At 37.9% G+C, this 13,046-nt stretch overlaps 1 protein-coding gene across 8 annotated transcripts in view; it reads right to left on the bottom strand.

The window, feature by feature from the left end:
• The window catches only part of MICU1 (mitochondrial calcium uptake 1), a 248,400-nt gene that overhangs the window by 38,394 nt on the left and 196,960 nt on the right, over positions 1 to 13,046 (bottom strand). The window lies entirely within an intron of this gene.

Raw genomic sequence — 13,046 nt, 5'->3', positions numbered from 1 at the left:
TGTTCTTGGGATCAAATGCAAAGTCTTTTGACATGGAATGTGGAATAAGCAACTGCGCTGGATGGCAGAAAATAGTTGATGGTTGCCAAGACTGCATTTTTGAACTATAATTTTCACTAAGATTTGAAAAATTAATCAGAAACAGAAGATCTGGGTTCTTATTCCAGCTTTGCACTATTTATGACTTCAGGAAAGTCACCCAACTACTCTGGGCTTCGGTTTCTTCACGGATAAGACGGAGCTGCCGTGACACCTCATGGACCTTACAGAGCAGGAGCGTCCAATGTTAAAACTCCATTCCAATTCATGAGTAATATTATTGGTGATAAGTGCTCTATGGGTGGGTCATCCATGTCCCTGTTACTCAGTGATAACTTGAAAGCTAATTATTCCCTCCCAGTATTTATTATAATCAGTAGGCAATTACAAAGGAGGGGAATCCTCCCCCAGGACTCAAGCTAGAGAAGACCGTCTACCTGTCACAGACTTAGAGGAATAGCAACTAGCTATGGAGCAGATGGGACGAGATTGAAGGAATGTAGCAAACACTGACTCTCAAATGCCCCTGCCCTTTGGGTAATGAGTGCAGTCTCCCAGGAAGTGGTAGGGGACGCCAGCAGAAGCTCACTGAGCCCTTGGACAGGAAGACTAGCACTGAGTGCTGGAGGTGAGGGACAGGTAAGGAGGTGCTCTGAGACATGGCAAAAATGCCAGGAACTAGAAGTTAATGATGGATGTCTATGGAAGTCACAGACACAAAACTCCTAAATAACTTTCACGAAACCTGCAATTACATGCTGCTAGAAATGAATGAGAATGGGAACATGATAAATAAAACTTCGAAGATATGGCCAAAGGTGATCTTCCAATTGCCTGAAATGTCCTCATAAAATTTTAGTTTGCCTTATCAAAAAAGAAGAGAAAATCCTAATGCACAAAATTAGAAATGACAAATTGTACGCAACAAAAAATACACACTGAAGATGAATTCATTTTATAATTTTATAAATTAAAAAATAATTTAATAAATTAAGAATTGGAGGATTTTAAGAAAAATACTAACTATCCCCCCCACCGCCACAATTGAGTCAAGAAGTAGAAAATCTGAACAGGCCAAGAAAAAAAAAAACCTCTGAAAAAAAGCTAATTATTATAAATTTGATCAACTGTACATCCATAAAGTCATATCAGTTCCTCAATCTGTAATATATTCACACCTTTAAGGATTTCAAAGAAAAGCAATGCATTTTCAGGTTTTCCCCAAAATGGTAATCAAATGCTAGGCCGTCAACAGAGCTTGAAAAAAATTCATGGTGTGGGATGCCTTTATTAGACATGCTTATTTATCACAAAACTACTGAAAAATCATTAAATATATTTAAATATGCAGATGGAAAGGTTAAGCATAAAGGACTTCTAGCTAATTTCAGTAATATCTGAAAAACTAAGATTTTCATTTAAAAATGGAGACAGAAAAGTTATTTCTGTGCCAGCTGCAATGGTTAGCGATACTTACAAATGCATAAAGAACAACATGGCTAACAATGGGCCCAGAAACCAGAAAGCAAAACAATTTGAAGATGGTAAAAATATCCCCATAGTTTTATTGGAAGATAAGTTACCAGGAAACTTTAAGATTCTCATGTGGCAGGGCATAATCCTGTTCTCATAAGAGGGGTATAGAAAGACGTAAGACACTAAGTAAGGTCACGTCAACAAACATTTCCTGAATGTCTACTAGTTATCTAGCACTGTGTTAGTCATTATGGACTGCAGGACAGAAGAAGATTCAGTTTCTGCCCTCAATATGTGACACAAAATAAGGAAGCATGTAGTCAAGAGTGAATTTCTCTTTCAATTCTCATTTCCTCAGTTAGCTTGGTAAGTTGTTTATACATTCATATCCTCACTAGTGGGACTGTATCAGTGAGCAGGACACAGAAACTACATTTTAGCAACAACAACATTTACCGAGCACTACTATGGGCCAGGAACTTCACCCATGTATTCCTTCATCTAATCACTTCAAAACACTAGAGCAGATATTATCAGCTCCAGTTTCGGGATAAGAAAACCAAGGCAACAGGAAGTTCCATGTGGCAGAGCTGGGACTCAAACTCAGCTCTGTTAGGATCCAAAGACTTTATCTCAGTATCACACCGTTTCATCATTCTAAGCAATATACGAATCCATTCTATGGGACAGCACTGCATTGTTTTGGATAAACTAATACAACCATGGGGCTTAGTCACATTTAAGTGAGAAGTAAAACTATTTCCAAAGAAATCGACATCATCAGTGTTAAGTGAAGGCCTCTTTTTTAAACTCAATTACTAGGGGTGCCTGGGTGGCTTAGTCAGTTAAGCATCTGACTTCAGCTCAGGTCATGATCTTACTGCTCGTGGGTTCAAACCTCACGCTGGGCTCTGTGCTGACAGCTCAGAGCCTGGAGCCTGCTTCAGATTCTGTCTCTATCTCTCTGCCCTTCCTCTGCTGGTGCTCTGTTTCTCTCTCTCTCAAATAAAAAATAAAACAAACAAAAAATAAACTCAACTACTCAATCCTTCATTTCTTGTTACCCCATCACTTCTACAGAGCTGATTAATTTTTTGATTAATTTTTGAAAATATCAAAAGTTTTCAGGATTCAATTTAAGTTTGATTTATGGTTCAATTTACTATCCTGAAACAACATGGAAGACTGATAACATTTTTGCAAATTGGAGTACTTTCTACAATGTGTAAATTAGATCCTCAATGAAAGGTGACACTGGGCAGGAGCTGGAGATGCACAGGTGATCGACAGGCTTCAAGAGGTGAGTAAGGGAAACACAGCTGTGGCCCCTGCTCCCCCAGGCAGGCTTTACCAATTTAGATGCTCACTGTACCTCTATCTGTGAGATTTCACAGCGATGGAGAAACTCCACCTATCTGAATTAGAGGAGTCTGAAGCTGTATCCTATGAGACAGACTCAAGGGTGAAATGCTTGCTGTTCACAAGGCTGGCAGCAGTGGCAGCTTGTTCCAGGCAAGCTGTATTCGTCTGCTCTCCACAGGGGCACAAAGCCTCACCTCTGTGATTTTCAAAGACAATAAAGACAATTTCCAGTAGAGGTTTCCAAGGAACAGTTCCAATGCTCAAATTAGACTTTTTATTAATGTTCTTTGGAAAACTCAGACTTGACTTTGGGCAGTAGGTTCTATTATTATATTACTGTTATTATTTTTATGTGGCTGGAACTTGAAAGGAAATAGAAACTGTAAAATTCTGCTCCGGGAAGTATGGCCTACTACAAAGTTACTACCTCCTCTGTAATTTCATTTGGGGCAGCACCTCTCCTTTTAGGTTTTTAGGCTCTTCTGAGGCAACACTGCCTTATTTCTGAGGTCTTAAACACAGCTGGAAGAGGTGGGGGACAGCAGTTTCTCTTTACATACAAAACTGCTAATGGGAACTGGCTTGAACTAATGTGCTATTCATTCGACATTTATTAGCTGAGGACCTCCTATGTTGAGGCTAGGGAACTTCAAGGGCAGTTTCTCAAGGACCTTCACTGGGGCTACGTTTTTAAGAGCTACAGTTAGATATCACATGGCTCTAGGGATGAAGGGTGTATCTTAAGTCTATAAAATCCTGTGGATGTAACTCCTGGAGCACAGCGTGCTTGTAATTCCCCAGGTCATGAGACTGTCTTTGGGGAAAGATATAGGTTATTACAAAATTATCACAATGTAGAGAGCTTCCAATTGTGTATTTGGAAGCAATTCAAATGACTAGCTTGCATTTTACTTAGTCAAACATTGATACAGCCTCTTATGTTGCACTTCAATGATAAGAAATTCCAATCTATTTGCTCCCGCAGCACAGAATGTGTGCGTTCCATCACACCATCCACCATTTGCTTTGTTTTTCTGTCTAGGAAGTCTTCTCTTCTGTAGCCACTGCCACTTTCCCAAAAGGATACAAGCTGTTGGCTCCCTTTTGTTCCCCAGGGGGTTGCAAAGAGGGGCCAAAGGAGAGGAGCCAAAAAACTGTCCACAAGATTTTTCCTGGCTTTCTTTTCATATTGTGCCTCTTGTTCCCACTGCTGCCCCGTGTTGAGAGAAGGAATAGCTTTTTGGAAGGACAGATGGTCTATATACATCTAGATGAAATGATTTAAGGAATATGGGAAGCCAGAAAGAGAAGAAAACATGTATTATGAACAAAGGCCAAAAAAAAAAAAAAAAGATTTTTAAAGATTATAAAAGGAAAAAGAAATCAATATCTGCAAGTGGATCTTGATTTATTAAAGACTTCCGAGGTTAATATATTCCAACAAATGTAAACTTCAACCTTGTTCTCTTTCACACAATTATCTTTCAGGAGATTTTGTCTATCTCATAGAGCAAATCCTGCCTTTATACAAGTATTTCAGAATGATAATTTTCTTGATAGGCTTTTTCTAGTTTCTGAGCTGCATAATGCAAGTAATACAGAGTAATCTCAAGCCACTGGGCTGAACACATCTATTTTTTTCAACATGACAGTGTTTGTCTTTTTTTTTTTTTTTTTTTTTAGTCATCTATACCCAACGTGGGGTTCGAACTCTGACCCTGAGTTCAAGAGTCACATGTTCTACTGACTGAGCCAGCCAGGCATCTCTTTTGAGATCTTCACCATGCCACTGCTGCTCCCACCAGGAGTCTGAGGACAACTGTCTGTTAGGCCCACGGAAAGGAAGAACAATTACAGGCAATGTTCTCTACTGCAAACCCACTTAGTGACCATGACATTCACACTTCATCGTTTGAATGGGAAATCCGTAACTACAGTTGGCAGGGAACATCAGAGAGCCCCAGGTCAAATTGCCTGGAGCCTGAATTTTCTTGATCATTAAAGATAAGATGCATCTTCACTGTCAACACTTATATACTTGTCTTTTGGCTAACTGGCAAGGTGAGGAAGAAGTCCACAATTTGGAACGGAGGCAACATGGTTCAGCATCCTCAGCAAGGGCCAAAACAATCCTTAGAGTCTAGGACCATGAGATTATGTATTACCAAACTAAACTGCTGAACTTTTCTACTTCAAAACCAAGGATACTATCCATTAATTTTTTTTTTTTTTTAATTCAGGGTGATCAAATGAAGTGACTAAGCAACATGAGTATCAATCACATAGACCAGAAGAAGGTTAACTTTCAGTCTGATAGTCAAAACCAAGAAGATAATAAGACCGATGCATAAACTTATTACAGAATAATAAAAATCAGGGTATACTTGACTGAGAGTGTTGGGGAAAAACATTTTAGATCTGGAACGAGGGGTTTCAAGATAAGTTTTGGCTTTATTTGACAAAAAGTAATATACTAAAGTGACTAAGAACAAGGGTTTTAGAATCAGGAAGGCCTGGATCCGAATCCCGCCTTGAACCTATACTTGCTGCTGTGACTTTAGGTAAATGGCTTGTTCCCTCTAAGGCTTCAAAATCTTCCTACCCAAAAAAATGGAGATAATATTCACAACCTCAAAGTGTTGTAAGTATTAAATGAAATAACATATGTAAAGAAATTAGCAGAGTTTGGTGCATAATTAGCATTCAATAAATGTGGCAATTAATATTTTTATCACCATGATGCCACTTCCCAGGAGGCTAAAAGCCTCAATTGATTATTCTGTTCTTAGTAGGTTTTACTTAAGTTCAATTATTATTTCTCACTGTTCTTTTCATAATTGCTTTTGGTCAGTCTTTGATTGCAGAATAATACTTTCACATTTGGAAAGCAGAAAAAGTAAATGCAACAAATTTTATTTATTATTCAATACATTAGAATGACTTCCAGATTAGATTGACTGAAGCAGAACACCACTTAACAAATCCTACATTCTGGTCATGTATGACCACACAAAAAACTTGCATGAAGGATGTGCTTAATAAATACGTATTGAGTGAGGACAGACGAAACACCTGAAAACTAATTCACAACGCTGTCCTATTGTTGAGAGGATTTCCTATCTGAGGCCAGGGTTACCTTTCCATTTCTCCCTTAATGATATCTACTTCCATGATAGTGCTTTCCAGAAGAATACTCTTGAGAATGTTATTCATTATGGCTAATCAGTAACATATTTGAGTGATTACTACCTGGCAGATGCTGCCCTGGGAATTTATATAATCCTCACAACATTCTATAACAGGTGTTCCATGGAAACATAGGTAGAGTATTTAAATAACTTGCCTGTACAGTTAATCTGGGGAGAAATTTCTGTCTGGCTTCCATCAGAACAGTTGATTTGCTCTTCACCATGAATCATGTTTCCCTTTTTATCCTGGTTACTGGAAGCTTAGAGTCAAATTTGTGGCCCACCTCTAATGAGAACAGGAAACTTTATCATTCATATGGTTCATAATAACCTTACTCCTGGCTTTCTCTTACCTTCTTCCTTTAACTTTCATTTCTCAGCAAGTTTTAATTAACTTTTGTCTCACTGAATGTATTTATTAAGGCCTTTAAAAATCCCTTCTAGGGGTTGCCTGGTTGATTCAGTCAGTAGAGCATGTGACTCTTGATCTTGGGGTCATGAGTTAGAGCCCCACATTGGGTATAGAGATTACTTAAATAAAATCTTTAACAAATCCTTTCTTAAACAAGGCAAGATATGAAAAATGGTGTTGGATATGTAGGTTGTTTTCAGTTTTGGGTTACAATAAATACCACCACTGGGATAAACTTTTCCTGCACTTATTTTTTCATTATTATTTTTGGATTGATCTCTAAAAATGGAATTATGAAATCAAACTCTATAAGCTTTTTAAAATGTATTATGAAATATTTGATATATACAAAATAATATACGTATAAATGTATATAATATGTGTCTAATATATATGTGTATAATGTGTATAATGTATAATATGTGTATATAAGATGTGTATAATGTATAATAATAAAACACCATGAACCTCCCACTTAACCTGAGAGAGGAAGAATTAGCACAACAGTTGAAGCTCATCCCCCTTCCCCCTGTAAGAGTTAATTACCATATGGAATTCTTTTTCTATCGCCTTGTTATTTTTTTTAGCTTAAAACACATGTTTGTGTCCCTAAGCAATATATTGTTTATTTCTCCTTGTTTTTGAACTTCATTAAATCGTTTCATACTGATTGCATTCTTTCGTAATTTGCTTTTTTCAGTGTTAGATTTCTTTTTTGTCCCAGTGTTATATTTCTAAGATTCATCGATGTTGATACATTTAAGTGTGCTTCTTTCAGTTTTACAGTTATAGATTTCTATTGTTTGAGGGTACCACTATTTACTTACCAGTTTTCCTATAAATGGGTATCTGAGTTATTGCCAGCTTTTTTGCTATTATGAACAAAGCTGTTATGAACATTCTTTTATTAGTGTCTTTGTGAAACGGGAATAAGAGTTCCTAGTCTAGAGTATATATCTCGAATTGGAACTGCTGGCTTTTCAAGATAATATCCAATTATTCTTATATTTATTATAAAAATATTTATTTCTATATTTCTATATTATTATATTTTATCTTATATTATTTTGGTCATATATTTTTGGTCTCCATATGTTATATACAATATGACAAAATATATTTTATATATTATTTATTATATATTTATTCTTATAAAATATCAAAGGAATCACCAATATGTTTATCAGCTATGTATAAGAGCTCCCACTGCTTCTCAACTTTACCAGCACTTGGTATTGTCAGACTTTTAGTATTTTGCCAACCTAGTGTGTCTAAAAGTGATTGGTATAAACTCTTTTTTTTTTTTTTAACATTTATTTATTTTTGAGAGAGAGAGAGAGCATGAATAGGGGAGGGTCAGAGAAAGAGGGAGACACAGAATCTGAAACAGGCTCCAGGCTCTGAGCTGTCAGCACAGAGCCTGACGCGGGGCTTGAACCCACGGGCCGGGAGATCATGACTTGAGCTGAAGTCGGACGCTTAACCGACTGAGCCACTCAGGCGCCCCTGGTATAAACTCTTTAAAGCTCTTGATTCATATTACCAAGTTAATTTCCAGGAAGATGTATCAATTTACAGTCCCAGTAATATATGAGAATACCTATTTCTCATACACTTCACAATATCAAGTTTGATAATAAAAAATTCATCACTAGGGGAAAATAACTTATTTTAATTAATATTTTTTTGATTATTAGTGAGGTTGACCATTTTTATAACGTGTATTGGCCATTTCTATTTCTTCCTTTGAATTTTTTGTTTATATTCTTTGCCTATATTTTGTAGAAATGCCCATATTTGTCTCACTAATTTATAAGATTAAAAATATTTGCCCTTTATTAATATAGTTTTAAGTTTGTTTTATGCATAAAAGTTCTTTTATTTTTTAAAGTTTATTTATTTTGGGGGGGGAGAGAGAGGGAGGGAGGGAGGGAGGGAGAGGGGGGGAGAGAGAGAGAGAGAGAGAGAGAGAGAGAGAGAGAGAAAGAGAGAGAGAGAATCTCCTGTCAGCACAGAGCCTGATGCAGGGCTCAAACTCACAACCCATGAGATCATGACCTGAGCCGAAATCAAGAATTTGGAGCTTAACTGAATGAGCCACCCAAGTGCCCCTACAAGTGTTTTGTTTTAATGCACAGAAGTTTTAAATCTTTATTGCAGTGAAATGCATGGATCTTTTCCTTTCTGAATTGTTTTCGCTGGTTTATATCTAGCAAATCTTTCCTTGTAAGATAAGAGGCTAATTAAGTACTGACTTATAGTTTCTTCATTAAAAAAAAAAAACAAGAAAATATTAAAACATCTCTCAACACCAACCAAAGTGATTAAATCCTCAGAACAAAAAGGGAGATCATCAGCTAAGTTTGTATTAAAAGTCCTCCAGTCTGCTGACTTTGTAACTAGTCTGAATGTTTGGGAATTTAGACTAACTTGGGGTCATTTAAGCCTACTAACCTCCAGTAAATTCAGCCCAGTTAACTTCCTTTTTTTTGGTTTTTGTTTGTTTAAATTCCAAAGAAAAGTTCAATTCCAGTTCAATTCCAAAGAAAAGAAGGCATAAAAAGAACTAGTATACTTACTTGAAAAAATTCCTTAGTTTGTTAAAGAATAATTCATACTCTATCATTTAAAACAGCAAACATTTATATAGCATATATTATGTGCCAGATCCTGTTCTAAGTGCTTTCCATACACTAATTCACATGGCATTTTGATTTACACAAAATTTGTGTGGTTATTTTTCCTTCAGAAAGACTCCAATCAATATGAACAAATCTTAGACTTTGGCAAAATTAACCGCTATTTAATATCCCAATCAATCTATGAAGCTAATCTTTCCACATGGAATTATTATATAGGATTAGTCTCAAGTTACTGTTTCCTTTAGCATAACTCTTTCAGCAAGCAGATCTTATTATATCCAATTTCCGCTTTCAATAACCATTTTATTCTAAATCACAGTAACAGAAGAACAATCTGTCTTGTTAATATATTCCTTTGAGGGTTGAAGCCCAGCAGTATTCAGAGTTCAAGGGCATTCTTTTCATATGAGATCACAAGAGTTTTGGAGACAGAATCTGACTGTTGGAAAAAAATATAAAAGCTCCAATTTTAGGAGATAAGAGCCAAGGACTAATTGTGGTAGGAAAGCAAAGTGCTGTTTTCTTTCACTGCATGTCAGTTTCCCTCTGACTGCACCATTTCTGTAGCTAGCTCTCTGGGATCTACCGTCAAGGTGAAAATACAACGTTTTTCCTACTGTTTGTGCCCTAGTGTTGCTGACAGCATGTCAGTATTCAGAAGAGAGTTAGAGATTTAGCTTGTTGATTACTTGACACTTCACGAACACTAGACAAGGCTTGATGTGCTGACTTTACCTAAAGGTGTGGCAAACTGTGGAGGGCAGCCGCCAGTGTGAAAAGCTTTTAAAAAAAGATGATAATTAAGATATGCAATGTACTTTGGGCTTGGTGTATTCATAGTTGGTCACTTCTTCATCATAGTAGGAGACTGAATAGAGAAAAATAAGTCTCAGGGTGGCTGGGTGCCACTGGGTGGCTCAGTCGGTTAAGCATCCGACTTTGGCTCAGGTCATGATCTCACGGTTTGTGGGGTCGAGCTCCACGTCGGGCTCTGTGCTGACAACTCGGAGCCTGGAGACTGCTTCGGATTCTGTGTCTCCCTGTCTCTCTACCTCTCCCCTGCTTGTGCGCTGTCTCTTTCTCTCAAAAATAAGTAAACATTAAAAAAAAATTAAAAAAAAGAAAAAGAAAAAGAAGTCTCAGTAAAATACTAGTAAGCCAAAACTAGCAACATATAAAAAGGGTTATACACTATGACCAAGTGGAATTTATGCCATAAATGAAAGGGTAGTTTAACACCTGAAAATCAACTAATGTAATAAATCACATTAATAGAATAAAAATAAAAAAGTATATGGTCAAAAAAAGAAAAAAGTAAACAAATTAAAAACCAAATAAAATCTTTTTTAATAGCAATCTTGGGGACACAGGCACAAATATCTTTGTGTTACCATTTTCATATGGGGATCTGGGTAATTTCTCCCCTTATTATATGAGAGAAAACTCTCTAGGTCAGTAGGCAGTAATCACTGGCAAATAATCAGAATATCAAAACTTGCATAACAGAGGCAAGAAGGATATTAATTTTTAGTGGGCCCCAGCATGGTGTAAATTAGCCATCAACTCACTAAAATATGCAACATGTTCCCCAAGCTGTGATCATGTGCCTGATGCTTTTTCACAGCAATAAAATACAAACATAAAAGACTTTCTATAGCAAGGAGAATCCAATCAGTTTCAGACCTTCTGTATTCCAGAGAAGGCTTTTATCAGCTGTGAAAGGACTTGGAATCCCTCATTGCTCCAGAGAAAGACTTGCTTTATGCTGAGCATTTGGGCTTTTCTTTATGTTATTTTCCTTGCCTGGGATGTTGCCCCCTTATCTAAGTACACAAACCCTGTCCTCTCTTGAACTTAACATCTCTTCAAGGCCCTACTGATTATTCCAAAACTCAACTTTCCCGAGTCTTCTGAGCTCCTACAATAGGTAAGGTCTAGATCCCATAGAGAGTATGCTTTGCATTATATTACCCCCCCCCCCTTTTTTTTTCAGAGTGGGGATAAGGGCAGAGGGAGAGAGGGAATCTTAAGCAGGCTCCACACTCAGCATGGAGCTGGATGCAGGGCTTGATCCCACAACAGTGAGATCATGACCTGAGCCAAAATCAAGAATTGTTAGATACTGAACCGACTCAGCCACCCCAGGCACCCCATCCTTTATTTTTTAAAAAGTCTATATCTCTCTCATAACATTATTCACTGTTTTTTAATGTATATTTATATTTGAGAGACAAAGACAGAGAGTGAGTAGGGAAGGGTCAGAGAGAGAGAGGGAGACACAGCATCCAAAGCAGGCTCCAGGCTCTGAGCTGTCAGCACAGAGCCTGACGCGGGGCTTGAACTCACGAACCATGAGTTCATGACCTGAGCCGAAGTCGGACGCTCAACCGACTGAGCCACCCAGGCACCCCAACATTATTCACTTTTTGAAGGAGTGTATGCCTTGTATATTTTACTGTGTCATACCCAGAGCACAGCATGCGCTCAATGAATATTTGGTAGACTGATTAAATCTCTCCCTCATTTGTAAGACTCACCTACCAATTCTGTATTTATCATCTAATAGGAGCATAAGACACACTTTCCAGCCTACACTCTTGAATACCTAAGGAGAAGCTGTGCCACTTCTTTAGAATTGGTAATTATCCCCAGGAAAAAAAATCCCAAAGTTGCCCTTAGAGTTTCAAGGACATGACTAGATGTGGGCTCTGTTATGAAGTTCCATCTGCTCCTTTACCTGAGTCTAGTTATATACAGTTGACCCCTGAACAATATGGGTTTGAACTGTATGGTCCACCTATACCCATAAGTTTTTGATAAATACAGTACAATACTGTAAATATATTTTCTCTTCCTTATGGTTTTTTTTTTTTTTTTGAGAGAGAGAAAGAGAGAGAGAGAGAGAGAGAGAGAGAGAAGGGCAGAGGGAGAGGGAGAGAGAGAATCTTAAGCAGGCTTTAGGCTCAAGGCAAAGCCCAATGCAGGGCTCCATCTCATGACCATGAGATCATGACCTGAACTGAAATCAAAAGTCAGATGCTTAACCGACTGGGCCACCCAGTGCCCCTTTTTCTTCTTCTTTTTTTAAGTAGGCTTCATGCCCAATATGGTGCTTGAACTCAACCCTGACATCAAGAGTCCCACGCTCTACCAACTGAGCCAGCCAGGCGCCCCTCTTAATCAGTCTTTTTTTTTTTTTTTAATTTTTTTTTAATGTTTATTTATTTCTGAGACAGAGAGAGACAGAGCATGAGTGGGGGAGGGGCAGAGAGAGAGGGAGACACAGAATCCGAAGCAGACTCCAGGCTCTGAGCTGTCAGCACAGAGCCTGACGCGGGGTTCGAACTCACAAACCGTGAGATCATGACCTGAGCTGAAGCCGGTCGCTCAGCTGACTGAGCCACCCAGGCGCCCCTCTTAATCAGTCTTAACAATGATTTCTTTTCTCTAGCTTACTTTGTTGTAAGAGTATAGTACATAATACATACAACATACAAAATATGGGCTAATTGACTGTTTCTGTTACCAGGAAGGTTTCTGGTTAACAGTAAACTATTAGTAGTTGAGTTTTGGGGGGAGTCAAAAGTTATACACAGATTTTAGACTGCATTGGGGGGATGGGTTCAAGGGTCAACTGTATAAAATTTCTTTTTTTCTTTCAGCACTTTTATTTGTTTTTGAGAGACAGGGCATGGGCAAGGGAGGGGCACAGAGAGAGGGAGACACAGGATCCGAAGCATGCTCTAAGCTGTCAGCACAGAGCCTGATGTGGGGCTCAAACTCACGAACCATGAGATCATGACCTGAGCTGAAGTTGGACACTTAATTGACTGAGCCACCCAGGTGCCCCTCGACTGTATAAAATTTCTCAATAATACTCAGCTCACATCTAACAAAGTAAAAGAAATATTCGAAACAGGAAAATCA

The sequence above is a fragment of the Panthera onca genome, chromosome D2, assembly GCF_046562875.1.
Source record: "Panthera onca isolate mPanOnc1 chromosome D2, mPanOnc1 haplotype 2, whole genome shotgun sequence".
NCBI lineage: Eukaryota > Metazoa > Chordata > Mammalia > Carnivora > Felidae > Panthera > Panthera onca.
This window is presented reverse-complemented; position numbering and strand designations above follow the sequence as displayed.